This window comes from Drosophila albomicans, chromosome 3 (genome assembly GCF_009650485.2).
Source record: "Drosophila albomicans strain 15112-1751.03 chromosome 3, ASM965048v2, whole genome shotgun sequence".
In the NCBI taxonomy this organism is placed as follows: domain Eukaryota; kingdom Metazoa; phylum Arthropoda; class Insecta; order Diptera; family Drosophilidae; genus Drosophila; species Drosophila albomicans.
This window is the reverse complement of record NC_047629.2, coordinates 1,215,782-1,232,885: the sequence shown is the minus strand read 5'-3', so window position 1 is coordinate 1,232,885 and position 17,104 is coordinate 1,215,782. Positions and strand designations below refer to the sequence as shown.

General features: G+C 38.2%; 1 protein-coding gene across 3 annotated transcripts in view; it reads right to left on the bottom strand.

Annotated features, from left to right (window-relative positions):
* Positions 1-9,421, bottom strand: part of LOC117572410 (putative polypeptide N-acetylgalactosaminyltransferase 9) — a 63,481-nt gene extending 54,060 nt beyond the window's left edge. For all 3 annotated transcript variants that reach the window (XM_034255192.2, XM_034255194.2, XM_034255193.2), the window contains exon 1: positions 8,734-9,421. The gene's annotated coding sequence lies outside the window, so the exon portion shown is untranslated. The remainder of the gene's footprint in view (positions 1-8,733) is intronic.
* Positions 9,422-17,104: the final 7,683 nt, after the last annotated feature.

The window sequence follows — 17,104 nt, the reverse complement described above, 5'->3', positions numbered from 1 at the left end:
CATCAACAGCAAAGAGCAACAACAACAACAACAGCAACAGTACAACCACAACTGCCTACACTTGGAAGACGAAGTTACTTGAGCTGCTGACATTTTTGGATAGCTGACTCATTGCCCCGAGCACTGCACCTAGGTGCAGGGCATGGCTTACACTTTTGTACTCTCAGTTAAAGGAACGAATCTGAGAAATTAACCATTAACATTTGAGTACAAAGTATATGTATAGAAAAAAGCGAGGATGAAAAATGCCAAGGCATCCAAAGGTGAGTCTTCGTCTGTGGCTGTGTGGCAAATGTTGATGAATTTGCATTGAATTCGCTTTCAAACTGCCAACTGCAGGCATCGAAAGTGCCAAAGCCATCTCTCAGATGCGTTTCTATTGAACGACTCCAACTCGACATCAACACAATGTTTCATTATGTGTGCGTCCATCTATGTGTACCTCCATCTCCATCGCCATCTCCATCTGTGTGCGTCGCTGTTAATGATGATGCAACATTTGCCACAATTGTACAAAAAGCGCCCGGGGTGATGAGGCATAAGTTTAATGCTCGAAGGCCAAAAGCGCTCTCATAGTACTCTCTATGTGTGTGTTTGTATATTTAGTGTTCGATGATGTTTTCTTATTTCTTACGGAGATGCCTCCTCACATTGAGGGTATAATGAATATGTCATGATGTTGCCACACATACAACTGGAACTTGTCATTTACATTCGATTTAGCGAGATTACGTGAACTATAAAGTAGAGCTTTGATTTCTTCGATCAATCTTAGTTCATTGAACTAAACTAAAATGAATTTAAAAGCAACAAATCGTACGTCTGAGGTTTGTTCTTTGAAGTTTGCTTCATGTTTATATGCATCTTCGATATTGCCTTTTTCAGAAGTCTGTAGCAAAATGTCACCGCTCTGCAGTCAACTATGACCATTTGCATTGGCATTTCCCGTGGCACAGTTGGAAATGTTGGCACTGTGGTTACGGTTTAATAACCATTCATTGCTGGTGCCTTGCCGGCAACATAGATATATTCATAGTTATGGCCACTGTTGTAGCCACATTACATATAATAAATAAAAACTAGTCAAGTGAGCACAGAGCCAAAAACATTGCAACAGGTTTATTTACTAGCCTTTTGCCTTATTAAATCTTCTGCTTTGCCATTGTAGTTGTTCTTGTTGTTATTTTTGTTGTTGTTAGTTTTACTAGTTAGATGTTGGTGTCTGTCTGTCTATGGGTCTGTTGTATTTATCGTGTGCTTTTTTCTGACAACGATGATTTGCGACTGAAGGTTAGTCCGCGTCATTAGAGTTGTCTAGAGTTTTCATAATTTTACTGCGGCAACTGGCAACTGCCATTTTTAACTGCGGGCGAGGGAACTAATTGAAAATAATGAGAAAAACAAGTTAAAAAACGATTAAAAACTAAAAATAAATTGTTGCAGAATGTTGCGGACTAACAAATGTATCTTTAAGATGTGCTCTTCCGAGCATTCGCACGCACAAATCCGAATCCGAGTACATTTCACATAACAAAGTTCACACAATGCTCTCAACTCTGAGTAACAAACCAAGAACGAGCAGCGAACAATGAACAACAAACAACCAAAGAAGAGGGCAATGCGTCCCATTGTCGAAACTTGTGCTTGTGCTTTAGAATTTTGCTTTCTTCTTCCCTTCATCTCATCTTCCGAGGCTGATAACAACAAATTCGAGAACAATGCTAAAAACTTTTTTGGCTGTCTTTGATATGGTCGGACTCGTACTTAGACTCTCTCTCTCTCTCTCTCTGTCTCTCTCTGGATATTCTATATCTCGAGCGCGTATATTTTTGGCAAAAAATCTCCTAAGTTCTTCAACTGGGCACGCTGGCCCCTCACGTAATTCATTACTTGTTAAAATTCTTCTTATTCAGTCACTGGCTATTGTGTGCTAAAAGGAAAACAGAAACATGAAACATCGCAAACAGAAAACACAGCAGCAGTCGCATAGGAGGAAGTCGCTTCTCGCCTAGCTGCGTGTGTATCCGTCAGATATCGCTTCAACTATTTGTATTTGCCGAGTTGCTTATATTTTATGGCCCCTTCTCGCGTAAACAATACAAGAGTACTACAACAACAACTACAAAGTATTCAGCAAGATAAGCATTTTTTATTCTCCTGCGTCTTCCTCTTCTTATTTATATAAATACGCGGACCAAGCTGCCACTCAAAAATGACCAGAAAAGGCGCAGCACACACTTTACACATTTTCCCCGATGGCTATCTACCAACAATGAATGACCAAGTGAAATCCATGCAATGCGACAATAGAGAACACGTTGTGGTTGCATGTTAAACATAAATTCTAATTAACTGTGTTAAGATATAAGGCTTGTTAAAGGAAGTTGTATCTTTAGTGTGCCTCTAACTATAATCACTCATAGAAGTTGATATGAAAAGTGTAAAAAGAATTTATGTAGTAAGTAAATTTCACATGAATATGTACAAATATTCCTTCTAATGTTTTAAGCTTGTCCATTTTCTTAGTTATTATTTATTCCAAAATTAAAAAAAAAAAACCATAAAGAAAGCTACAGTCAAATATGCTCGATACCCGGTTCCCATTTTTAATAAAAACAATATAGTTAGAAGACGGTTTTATCGATAAAATATATAAAATTAATATTCCGGAAAAATACAAAAACATACCAAAAGTTATACACATGTGGTATAGCATTGCATTTAAAATAAACCACAGAGAACAAGATATACTGAAAACTTTTAAGTTTTTTATCAGACATTTTCGATAGTAAGAAAAAATAGATATTGTCTATACCAAAACTTGAGACTCTACTTTTTATATTAAATCTATTACTAGGCAACGTGTTTAATCAAATGTTATTAAATTTCTGTTCGTAGTTCTCCTGGTGATCCTTCGAACTAACCGATCACTCTTTGCCTTTTTGGCCAACATTCTCGTGGGCTGGCTGACATGTGCCAGGCGCTCCAATTTATGGCTGTTACGAGCAGTATAAATTGCGGCTAGCTATTGATTTGCTGTTTATTGTTGTCTTTGTTGTTGCGTGTTGTTATTGTTGCGTGTGTTGACAGTTGACAGTTGAGTTACAAGGTCATTATGTGGTTGTTTGTGGCTATTTGCAGCTGATATGTTGCTTGTTGACCAGCATTGGGCGTGCACACAACGAGTTTGTGCGTCATGAGATACAAAATGTATCTGTGTATCTATATCCGTATATCTGCGAGCGTAATTACAGTTAACGCTGAGCAGTCAAAAGCTCAACTTCATTTCCGCCAGCGCCGTGAATCCAAACAAAACCCTCGCATAACAAATCCGAACTCATCGCTTAAGTCATAGAAACTGAAATTTTTGATTGATGTCTAGGCTGCTCAAACATCATGCCAAGTATCTATCTTGTGTTTGACAGGTAACGCGATAAAAAAGAGAAGAGAATCAACACTCACACAAAAAAAAGAAGTAAAGCGTGAGCATCGATGATCCCTTGCCTTGCCTCAATTGAGTTGTCTTTTTCCATTTCGGGCCAGTGGCTCAGCTGCAGACACAGATTCAGATACGTATCTTTTGTTTAATATTTTTCTCTTTTTTGTCTTTTTTTTGCCATTGTCTGGCTCAACGTCTCATCTCATTTCGTCTCAATGTCTGGCTTTGGTTTTAGTAGCTGCTATGTGCGTGTGTGTTGGTGTGCTTGTGTGATAGATTTCCATATTTGTTTTGGACCCACAGTGATTAGGAGGAGCTGAGCTCAAGCCTGGCGATGATGGGGCCCAATTAGTAGCTTGTAACTGTCCAAATATTTGAGCTACTTGGATGCCGTGTTGTGTTGCTTGGACACAATGAGAGAGACAAAACACAAGCAGGCATTGGATGCGATCTGATAAGGCAGCTGGTTCTTAAATTGAAAACTGGATGTTGAAGTGGGTCGTCGTTGGTTCGAATTTGTCGTGAAAGATGTGAAGAGGCAACTTTATGAGCAAAAGCTGTTATCTCAATGCGATGCGCTTTCACCAAACTGCACCCAAAGTAACGTGATGCAGTCTGACAGACACAGAGACACAGAGAGTCTGCATGTGACAAATGCAGATACAAGATACAAATGCTGACAGCTACTTAATCGAAGTAGCCGCAACGAATCGCAGAGAGAAGAGACCAAAGTGAAACGCCAAAGCAGATGATATTATGCACTTGCAAAGCAAAACCATCTCCATGACGACTCCTCTTGGCCGGCTTTTTGTAACTACCAACAAAAGCCAAAAGGCAAAGATGAGTTTCAATTTCAGTTTCAGTAAGAGTTTCAGTAAGAGTTTCAGTTGAGCTTGAGCTCGAGTTGGAGTTGGAGTTGAAGTTGGAGTTCGAGTTTGTGTTTGTGATGATGATGACTGCCGCATTCCATGCAATGCAGGGCCCAAAAAATAAAAATACAAAACCAAAAAAAATGAAAACAGAAACAAAAAAACCAAAAACACAGAGACCCAAAGACTATATGGCTGTGGTCTTGTATAAATCGCTGTTAATGCTGTTGTTGTTGTTGATGTTCTTGTTGTTGTTGTTGTTGTTGTTATTGTTGTTGTTGGTCTTGTTGTTCTTGATGTTGTTTGTGCTGGGGCTGCAGGAACCAGTTTGGTTTGAATTTTATGTGTATTTGGTTGAAAATTTACGAGTTTGGCGAATAAAGCAGCAAAGAATTCAATGAACTCGTCTTCACAGACTTCTAAGCCAGCAGCAACTCTCCTAAATACTACAGACCAGTACATACTACAATATACATACATGGACATATGTATCTTAAACGTTTACACTGCCAATGTGTATGTAGTACATGCATCACACACACACACTCACATACACCACATATACATAATTGCAAATGTGGATGTGTATCTGCCGCAGGCTCCTAGTTATGCAAATGTCTGTTCTGCCCACCCGCTGCAAAGGCTCTAAGCAGAAATTGCTTTCGAATTGGTTTGGGCTACAAATTTTTATGCCTGCCGCCAAGAACAACAACTTGAGCTTGCGCTGCATGCCTCCAATTGTTGTTGCTGCTGTTGCAGTCGTGTTGTTGCTGTTTACTTGTATCTACAGGTTGTGCCAACATTTGTCTTGTCATTGAAGTTGTAGATTCTTCTGCGACTGCGTGCCTCATACTCCCCCCCTCACATCAACTCATACGCCTCGGCAATTAGCTGCAGCCGTTGGCTAACATCCACTTGGCTCATTGGCTACATTGCCTAGAAATGCATTTTGTCTGTGGATAGCTCCATTTGATGGTCTTCTTCTCTTAATTTTCAGTCGTTCGTCAACACACACATTTTTAATAGTCTGCCACGCAGAATTTTGTTCGACTCACTTTAGTTGGCGAACGTTGTAATTAAAATGCAGCCAACAAATATAATATATGGCTAAGAGCCAAGCATTTAAGTATTAATTGCCATCATTTGGGGCCTTTTAAATGCTGAAATGGCATAAAAAAATATACCACAATTAGACAGACAGTTGTTGCGGCTAAGATTCATCTCACTCTGAGTTTCAACTGAGAAAGTCAAACATTTGGATTGGCAAGCACATTAAGATAAGCTATTATTAATGGTTAAATGGTTAATATCTTATGTACTTAAATAAATATTTTATGAATTATGGATTATTTGTAGAGCAGCATATTTTTGGTATATAATTAATACACAAAAATACCAAAAGAGTTTTGGAATATAATTAATATACACAATAACACAAAAAATAATAAGAAGTAAACTTGTTCAGTTACTCAATTGATAGTTAAGAATAATAGATTGCCACTCACATAAGAAGAAACAAAACAAATAATTATCTACGTTCACATACTTTAGTATTCTACTGTGAAACACGAGACCGCGACTTAAGTTACCTAATGCTCTTTCACAACTAGACACAGGTTGAGGTTAAGTCTAGCATAAAGAACTTGAAACAGCATCGCAATCGGACACTACGTGCCCCTTACTCGGTTGCCCCCTTATCCAAATGCCAGTGCCATTTGGCCATTTGGCTATTTGCATCTTCCGCTTTCAGCTTCATTCCAAGTGAATCAGTTATCCAGCGTTAACTACAGTTATACACAAACGTGCTCACTGTTTTGGGACGACATTAGATTACAGTAGACATGTAGAACATGGCACAGTTGATATCTACCCTTGAGATTACAGTGCTCATATATGTAAGTAAATTCTTCGATCATATTACAATCTGTCGCTTGCGGAACGTGAAGAAGCCCCAAAATACTGGACTGACCTACGACCAAGCTAATGTTTTTTGTGTTGTGTGCAGTTGGTAAAAAACATATCCAAATTTGATGAGAATTGTTCGTCAAGAACGTGACGACGTGCGAAATGAATGAAAGATTAAGGGACCCATCTCGTGTTTTTCACACCTGGCCACATTGTGAGGTCAACGTGAGCAGAACATAAATCAAGAGTGTGAGAGACGGTAGACTGTAGACGATGTGATGTAAGCTGAGGCATAATATGTTTGTGATTAATTTATTGAAATTAACATAAATGGCAACAGCTTTAACTTTTACTCGCTTCCCTCCGACTTCTTCATGTCACTGCTCCACCGAACGACCCCCCGCAGATGCCTCTTACCCCCGTCCCATCCACCGATCTGGCCCAAGCATGGCCGACATTAATAATTAAATTTAATTGCCATTGCTGCTTCTTAATGATGCAGTCCGAAAAAACGTAAAAAACATAAGAAAAAACGGCAGTCAGGTCGAGCACAGAGCCGGGTCCCGAGACCCCTAGCTAAGGCCGAGAAAGAAACCCGTTTTCAAATGGACATGGAAATTAAACGTATACTGAGTTTTATTAAATAAATAAAACTGAATGAAAGAGCTTTTGATGTATACGCGTAGACGCTAAGGAAAGAGACATAACAAACTTGGACGGAGCGACGGCACTTTTACTTATTGGCTCATTGCGAATATGAAATGGCCGAGACAGGTTTTAGCAGGTGTCAGTCGAGTCCGCTAACTCGACGAACGAATAATTTACAAAAAAATGTTTAGGGTATAATACAAGTGAAGGGAGGAAGGCTTGTCACATGGCATTTTAACAAAAGTTAGGGGAGTTCCATTTGCATAATATTCAAGTTCACTCTATTATACAGGTTGGAAATGAACAATAAGCAGTCTTTTCAAATATTTTAAATGACCTTTAAAACTGGGAGTGCTCTTCTTCAACAAAGAATGCGAAGAAATGAAACGAAATGATTGGAACCCATTAAAAGTTATCTGCCCAAAAATCATGCTTTAATTTGAATTATATCACACAACTCAACTCACAACATCAAATCTCAAAGCTCAACATAATAAATTAGATAGTTAATCTACCAGGTGAAACATAGCTATTTAAACCTATAGCATTTTAAAACATAAAAACATAAATTATATCTAAACACATTTAAATAATCAATCAAGAGTTTATGGTGATGGAAACTTCAAAGAACGTTGAACGAACTTTATTGAAGTGAACATCTAACATACTGGTCGATATTCCAGTTTCAAATTTAATTATGCAAATTAATAAAACAAACTCTAATTAACGGGTTTTTAATAGTCAGAGTCAACAAATTACTATCTTACGTATCAATCTAAGTGGAGTTAACTCGCAGTGAGCTCCCAAATGTCTCAATATCTATATTCATACTATCTGTCAAGTTGGTACGCTCCCCTGCGAAAGTGTGTCATCTAACGGCCTGTGGCTCTCTCATGAATTGCCCCGCGATAATTAATAAATTTGGCCCGTTTCTAGGCCATAACTAAGCAGAGTTCAGAGAGGTAGAAAACCCAACGAACAATGTAAACCCAAACAAACAAACCAAACATATATACGCCGACACAGGGTTGTATGGAGAGTTGGGGTAGCTCGCTGCCATGGCAAAGTGGCAAAGGCAAAAACAAAAGGTTTAAGGAAAAAAATGGCAGCACTTTCCAACGAGTATGGGACGGTTGGAGGAGGCGGCTGGAGTGGAGAACAAAGTCACAGCTGCGACAAGGCATGAAAATCAAATAAAAATTTATTGATTTTTCTATGCCGGCGAAAAACAAAGCAAAGGACGTAGCCAATAAAAGTAATTTGCAAGCAAACACAAGCAAAATAAAATGAAAAGAAACAAAATAAAATGAAATGAAAGCGACGAAGAAAGACGAACAACAAACATGCAAAAACAAAAACCAATGTGTGCTGGCAAAGTCAATGCACGCCAAAACGAAGAACAATCGGCCAAATACAAAAAGCAAAGAAAAGACGAAGAAGAGCATGAGCACGCAAAGACCCAAGCTATGGTTTTAGGGCCCTATAAGGGTGGGCCGGGAAGGGGGCAACGGCAGTGACAACGCGTCGTTGGCAGTGTTGTTAAATGTCAGCTCGAGTTAACGGAGCCACGCGGAACACACGCAACAAAAAGAAATGTTTTGTTGTGGAGCGCCAGGCAACAGCAAACAGCAGCAACAGCAACAGCAACAACAAAATCAACGGCAACAGACAGCAGCAGGTGCCGCGAGTAAAGCAAGGTTCTTTTTATGTTCTATGCGGTTCCAACCGTTTCGTTCGCTGCGACTGTCTGTCTCCCTTGTTGGTTGCTGTTATCGTTGTTGTTGTTGCTGTTGTTGTTGTGTTTGCTTTGCTCCTGGTCGCGTGGCAGAGGCACTTGACGTTCAATGCTCAGCTGGTTGGAGTTGGACTCACCCCTCTATCCACAAGTTCGAATGCTGCTCCTCCTCCGACTGCTGTTGGTGATGTGACCGCTACACAGCACTTCGGTTGGCGCAGTGCTTTGATTTTGCTGTCAAAACGTATACTGAGGATTATGGCAGAACCTGAACGGACACTTCAGGCACTCTTGTGGCACAACAATACTCCCAAGCACGGATAGAACGGAACACACTATAAATACTGCACTCGCGATTGTTGTTTCGTTGTTGATGTTGTTGTTATTATTGTTGTAGGGAGCAAGCGTTGAATTTGTTTGCGCACTTTTATTTGTTTGGCTCAACTGAAAATATTCACGCTAATAATTTGTAATTTATGCTTATTATATTTATAATTTGCATTTATATTTCACACATTTCTCTGCCGTCGAAGAATACAAAACAAAACGCACAGCTGACTGTGATTATTATTACTGTGTGTGGGGAACTTAACTAACTGCTGCTTCTGCTTTAAATTTGGCCTCAGCTTTTGTTGCTGTATCTTCGCGCGCCCTCACACACACTCTCATGCAAACGCACACCGCACGCGAGCACACAAATACATGCACCAAGAAAACAAACACTGCACCTGTGTGTGAGAGTTTATCGTGTGCAAGTGGTGAAAGAGAAATGCAACGATTCGTTTAACACGCACCCCACTTCCAACTGTTTCAACGGCTAAAAATCGACTGAATTAACGAAGCGTCTGAATGACTTGCCTCAGCTTGTCTGAACCAAAATGGTTCGCACTCGTCGCAAAGATGACCGGCAAGCGGTTGGTTGGCAACGCGAATGCAACCGCAACATGTTCGATGTGGGAATGAGTGTGAGTACCTAGTTCTGGTGATAACTTCCTAACGTTAACTTTCAACTACTCTGCGGGTGTTTTGTACAATCTTTTGCAAGTCAAATTATTTGAAGTGCACCCGCATATATCACATGATATTTAGGCTCAAGTCTTTGTATCCCAAAAAGTGAAACCTCCACGCTATTTCAAATGTATATATGTACTTTGAGAGTTACATAAATAAATATTGGAACCTTTTTTATCAGCAACTTTTTGTATAAAAAAACTTTTGTAGTTGAGGTTTAAGTAGTTAGTGTTATCTTAAGGAAATAACAATAAACTCAATATACGTTGATATTGCCAAATTCCTTTAAACAAATCTCTTAAGTACTCTGGACAACTACATGCCGAACACCGACTGAGTCATAGAAGTAATAAATATCATTGATAGCAATTACAAAAATCATTTAACCATTGATATTATATATATAATGTTTGACTCACTCATTAACTCTCTGTCAATGCATATTCCTAACGGCTAGGCGGCTGTAATTTTGTAATAATATTTTAGCAAATTATGTAGTAATATAACCGTTATTAAGTTATGAAAGCAAAATTGTGAATGCACTTGTGTTGTATCGGTCAAATAAAACACTACAAGGTGAAGAATTGCTGAAATTTCTATCTAAATCATGTAACAGAGTGTTAACAATAAAAGCTTAACAAAGACATCGCAAACTTTATCAAACTCATTCTTTTAACTATATTTTTTTATAAAAAATTAAATATAAGAAATAATTTTTAAAATAGACTGAAGTAATAGTCAAAATTAAAATGCATAAATAATTAAATATTGCAGTTACAATAAGCATTATTTATTATCCCCACATCCCATAAGAATATCAAAGTCTTTGTTGTCAAGTGTTGTTTTGCCAAACACAACGTGTTCGAAAAACCGGCATCCACGACGCTACGAACATGTTGCGTCTGAAGCACTTGACGTTGCCCATGCACGTGGATCATTTGCATTTGTTGTGGTTCGAGATGGGGCGAACATGAGTGAACCTGAGTTTGAAGACCTAATTTTGCGCGCAAAATTCATTGATATATTTTTAAAATCTAGATATTTGCATAATTCTGTAGTAATAAACATGAATAAGCGTAAAAGCAAGAAACAGCTGTGTTTATTTAATATATTTTGCGGGTCACACAGCAACAATGCAAAACATACGCAAGTGAATGGCTGCACAAATGATTATTTCCGTATGATACGAAGTAAAACATATTGCGTCAACTGATTTCATTGGTGGTGTGCAACAATGGCCATTAACATCTATTTTCATTTAAAATCCATGTGGGTAAATAAACTTTGGGAGCCCTCCTCAAAACTTAACAAAATGTTTTCGAATAAAGCTATTGATTTAGTGGCATTTCTTGTAATCCTAGTTGAAATATCAATGCAATGAATGAAAGTATATAACAAGTTGTACTCAAGTGAGTTTGACTGTGAGATACCCTCTACCCAATCAGATTAAAAACAAAAGACTTATGGGGCTAGCGATAGGAAAGTGTCGAGAAAAATCACATCACAGATCAATTGTCGACCCAATGAACTAAGCCAATGCGATCTGATTTATAAAACAAAATTGTTTATTATAAATATGTATATATACAAATTTTACAAATTTATGCAATATTTTGTTTTCTGATCGCAATCAATTATTCAGGTCTCATTAAGAGTGTAGTTACAATTATATGTACCAAAATTTGAGACTATAGTTTTAAAATAATACTAAAATATATCTTTTTTTCGATTTTAGTGACGGAATTGGTATGATCAAAGTTTAAAATACTTTAAATCCATCTGCTTTAGTGATCTCTGAGGGACAGTCGGACATTTTTATAACGTCACGAAAATTACACTGATCAAAAATATACGTATCTACTTTATGATATCGGAAATTTCAACTCGTGTGTCCTAAGTTTCCCTTTGATTTACTGCCAAAATATCCTTTTCACAGCATCTATATGTAACTTTCTTAAATTCATGTCCTAACCTTCAACATCCTAACTCTAGAAACCTATAAAATGTTGTTTTTGCAGTATTCCTTTGCCTTTAGACCTCCGCATTATCCTTAAGTGCTACCTGTTTTCATTTTTGGCCAAATTTCTGTACACTATTCCCATAATTCAAAAATCGATTTTAGCACTTGGCACTTGACTCCGACTGTCCGCAAATTGACAATTTTCAACGCCATCAAAACTGCATTTCGATTGCTCCAATTTCCGACACTTGCCTCCTCTTTTTCATTTACGGCAGTTGCACTTTTCATTTGTTTGCATTTTCATTGAAAGACGACCAGGTCCGGAGTCGCCGAAGAGCAACTGCAGAACGAGTCTAGCAGAGGCTGCAATCAGCTAGCTTGGTACATATTTTTGTTCTCTTTTTTTTTTTGTGTGTGAAGCAAAGCAAATGCAGCAAGCGCAAAGTTTCCTCTACAGAGCAACAAAATGCAAAAAGCAAAAACAAACTTGACTCGAAACGAGTTCAAAGTTTTTCCTCTATTGATAAACTTGTATTTGGTGAGCACACAAATGCAACTGTATGCATTTCGCAAATATCCAGCAACCTCTTGCGACAGATCATATAAGTATTCCTTTTGTTTAGAAGCTCTCTGCTAAGCCGCGACACTCTGGCTCCATCCTCTGAGCCGCTGGAGATGGAGGTGGAGATGAGTGTACAAAGAATAATGAAGATGCTTCCCCAGTTGGCTGGAGAAATCTTTTACTTGGCTAAAGTTTCTCTGAGCATCATTAGTTTTTAACACAGCACAAGCAACACTTGCTCAACTTAATTTGGGTCAACACAGTTCTGCTTTTAATTTTGGAAAATGCTAAGAGTCTAGACTTAAAATACTGCCTCAATTTGAGACAGACTATTCAACAGTATTTAATATTTTTTACTAGTTTTTTTAATAAAGTACTGATTATTACTTGGGTATTAATATTTTGTCGACTGTTGACGTTATTAATCCTTTAATGTGCACTGTTGACTACATGCAACATTGTTGTAATATTAAAAAATATCAGACTTTTTCTTTTTCACATATTCATTAGTTTAATCAAGTGCTATTGTCTGCATTTTAGTACCGCCAAAATAGTCATATAGTAATAGTATAATATAATTTATATAATTTTTAACACAGTCTTATCAATTTCTTAAAGTCATGAATAAAAGGGTTAAAAGATGAAGGAACATTATAATCATTGATATTTATATTTGTATTTATATATTTCATTAATAATATATTATTCTTAAAACCTCTTCGATTTGTATACCTGCAAGCCAAAGTATAAAAGAATATTATAAAATATACATACGTACGTATATTCATGACAATCGTTAACAGCTACGGATAGATAAGTGACCCTGTCCATAATCCTTCTATCTGTCTGTCTGTCGTATGAACTTGGTTCTTTATAATAATTGGGTATATTTGAACTGCTTTTATTGAAAATGCGTATCGCGCTTTTGGAGTATATGAAGTACACTGTTCTCTATTTTTATGTTTAAATTATATATTATCTGAAAAAATAAACCGAATATGACGACTCACAGTATACACATACATAAATGGACCCATACAAAATTTCTGCCTCATATGGAAATTGTAAAAATATTTACTTACTCTTTTTACATAAATTCATCCACTTTCTCTTTGAACTAAATATGTTTTCCAGCTTGAAATCTATTGATACGCTGCATACAAGCAACTGATTTCCTTTCGGTCCATAGGATACGTTATCGGTATTAGCATTGAATGTTTTTAGCCCACCTGGGGCCTCGAGCAGTTTCCTGCTTTTGGTGCTGCCAATTTGCTGGCCAATTGAAAATTCAATGCACGCCCCGGACAAAAACTCATTTGCAACACTTCACGCAATGCAGGCGATTTCGATTTAGCCAAGATCAAGGGCGATAATAAAGCCAAAACCCGCGGCGCCCGCTGTTGCCGCAAGTTGTAAGTTGCAAGTTGCAGCAGTGCCGAATCGTGTTGCGTCGCGTTACGTTGCGTTGCGTGCCGCATCGCCGCATTGCCGCAACTATAAATAACCAAGGTAGCAGCAACAACAAGTTGGTCTTATCCCATCTGGCTGATCTTTACGCAGCGGCAACGAACAGCAACAGAAACATATGCAGCAGCAGCCACAACAACAACGACAACAACTGCGGCAGCAACAACAGCGAACAAACGCACAAGGAACAGCAACAACATTCCTTTCGACATTTAATTAACGATCGCGATTGCAATCAATTCAGCGCGTCTTGCACCCAACTTTGTGCACGCCCCCGTTTGCTGCATGCCCCTTCAGTGCAGCCATCATTGATGCTGAGCTGAGTCAAGCTGAATGGAACCCGCCGCATTTGGTGGGCTGTTAGCCACAAAGCTGACAAATACTGTAATTAATTTTAATTGCAGCGATTGGCGCCCGCTTTCCGTCTCATTAAAGTTGCCTCTTGGCAAGTTCTTCTTTTTCTGCTACTGCTGCTGATAAGCAACTGATGAGCAGAGTCGGATGAGCTGCCATTTGGCGTCAGAGTAGCAAAACAACAGACTGCGTCTATCAAGTGCGACTGCTGCAAGAGGTTCTCAGCAAGCAGAGGATCAGGAAGGAAACAACAACAGCAACAACAATGCTTGGTACGTGTTTTTGCACCTAATTGCAGACGCGTCGTTTTACAATGTTGCACGTTGCACGTGTCGAGGCTGTGAGGGGTTGCCAGCGATTTGAAAGCTTAATGCAACATTTTTGTGCATAGCTTACAATTGCGTCAATGGAATGTGGCAAAAGCAATAAAATGAGCCACAACAACAGCTGCAGCAACGGCAACAGCAACAGCAACAAAGTAACAAGCATTGAGCGACATTTCAGCCATTTCTCAAGTGCAATAATAATATGAAATACTTTTAGTGTTCAGTTCATTGAACGTGCACAAATCCAATTAGATTTGTAGCACCCGCATTGACGCACACTCACACTCGCACCCACACAAATACGTAAACATGAAAATGCTGTGCAAATGACATGCTCGACACACACACACACACACTCACACGCACGCTGGCAAACTTACATAGGAAATTACAAAAATCATAGCATACTTTGGAGCGCAAGCAAATTATGCTAGTCAATTTGCCAGCTACACAAACTTTTGAATGCTTGTGGCTTCTTGTAACTGTGCTGTTTGTGTACATATTGGCGTGCGTTTGTATAATTGTGTGTTTGCTAACCAAAAATTTGACTTGACCTGCCAATTACTGTTGCACGCTCAAGTGTATTTATTACCGCAACTCTGCATATTGATTTTTGCACATCAATTTCTAAGATGAATTTAATTGATGCATATTAATTTCATGGGCATCAAAAATGTCTCATAATTTACAACATTATTTTATTACATTGTTGAAGATTTTAATTAAATGTTTATTCTTTTTTCTTTATTTGAAGTTGTACAAAAAATAATTAACTTTGCAATGAAGTTTATCAAAGTTGAATAGATTACTAAATTTAATTTGAGCTAAATATGATATTCTATCTCCTTATAAAGTTCGTTTTTTATTTTATTTCACTTTAGAGCTATGCATTCATTGTCCTTTGAGTGCACAGTTAGATACCGCTTTGTATTCGATCAAAGCAAAATTAGATATAATGCATTTGTTGAAATCAAACCGAATTATACGATTAGAGTAGAATTGTTTGTGTACTTTAATTAAAATCCATTCTATTCTTCTTCCTTTGACTGATGTGTTATTATGTCACAGATTGGAACTGATTGTTTGCTTTAAACACGATGATGGGGAGGAGAGACAACTCTCTGGCGACACTTTTGCTAAGCATATAATTTAATTTTCATCACAATTTGAATTGCGTGTTTCTGATGTTTCTGCTGTTTGTGGTTGTTTTCATTAGTGATATTTCTGTTGATTGAAATTGTAACCAGAATATGCAAATGACATGCTTACACACTGATGACGCTTATCCTTTAATCGAATGAAAAGAGGGCGTTTTAATGTTTTGCCTTCGTCCCCGATGAAGTCGTCGCCATGTGGTGTCAATCCGGAGATTACCATAAAACCGGACAACCAAAAATGACAGCTGCTTCTCATTGATGCGTAATGCAATTGATAGCAATTTCATGTCTTTCCTCTCCCGAATCTCTAATGAAGATACAATTGAATTCAAATCAAATAGTTGGAAGTTTCCACTTGAGTTGAGTTTCGATTACAAACTTTTAATGCAAATTAAATATTCAAACTTTAAACGCTGCTGCAGACGAATAAACTTGCTTTTAATGCAAATCATTGTTAACTGTTGTTTCGCTACTCTCAAGAAAAAGTTTTTAATAAAATGATTTGCTTTAATGGGATGCTCAATAGTCATTCTGATATTTTGGACTACAAATTGCCAATTGTAATTCATGTTGCCAAAACAGGTTGTCATTGCCAGATTTGGATAAAAGTCACGAGACCCCAAAAACTTAAGGTGCGGCGTCACTGAGAAATTTCCAGTTGACAATTGAATACAAACAACAAAAAAAACTTATGATTGAAATTCGAATGCAAAACATGATTGCTCACAAAACTTTCGGCGAAGCAATCAAGAAAAAGTGAAAGAGTCGGATTAGTTTAATAGCAAAATACTAGCTAATAATTTACTAGTTGAAGCATAAAAGAAAATTCCCTTCGATAATGATTAGCTGCAAATAACAATCAAACTTTAATCTAAAGAAATTGATTTTGTGTATAAGCAACTTCTTGAACTTGCGCTCAGTAAGTCTAGAGACTGAAACCAAGCCAACTAAATAACTAATACGACATGTGAAGTAGTATATACATTCCGATAGTCGGGCTTAGCTTTGCTTATTCATCGTGACTGGTCTCAGTTGGCTTTTTCTTGCATTTCAACAACTTAACAACCAACTTACCCATTTCATTGGTGCATGACAGCAACAACAACTACTGCAAATTGCAGTCTTAAGTGCATCAAAGTTCAAAAGTGTCAAGCGCTAGTCGTATCTTGCCACCTCCTCCTCACGCTCGTGCTCGTTTTGCCTTCTTGCCTGCATGCTGCATGCTGCATTCTGCACTTCTGGTAGCCAATGGAGGCAACTTTTAATGCACACACGAATTTTTGGTAGCAACACGATGCCGGCCAAGTTTTCTTTTAAGCTGAAGAAGGCTTTGGGCCAATTTATAGTTTCTGTTTGCCTCAAGACGGCGACGATAATGTTTTCCAATGTCCCAAAACCGGGCGGCAACCGACACAGAGAGAAAAAGAGAGAGATCTGGGTGCTCTTTTAGTTTGATGACCACAAGGTCGGAGCGTGGTTGGGCATTGAAGTGAATACCAAGCTGTGAGTTGGGCAAACAGTGTGTCAAATGTGGGTCAATCCTAAGCTGGCCAAATAAATGGCCAGTCGACTGAAGTGGATCAAGCAAGAAGCACCCACCGGCCACCAGCCACTAACCACCAGCTGAGCGAGTCACTTGAAAAGGGTTAAGATTGCTGATGCAAATGCATG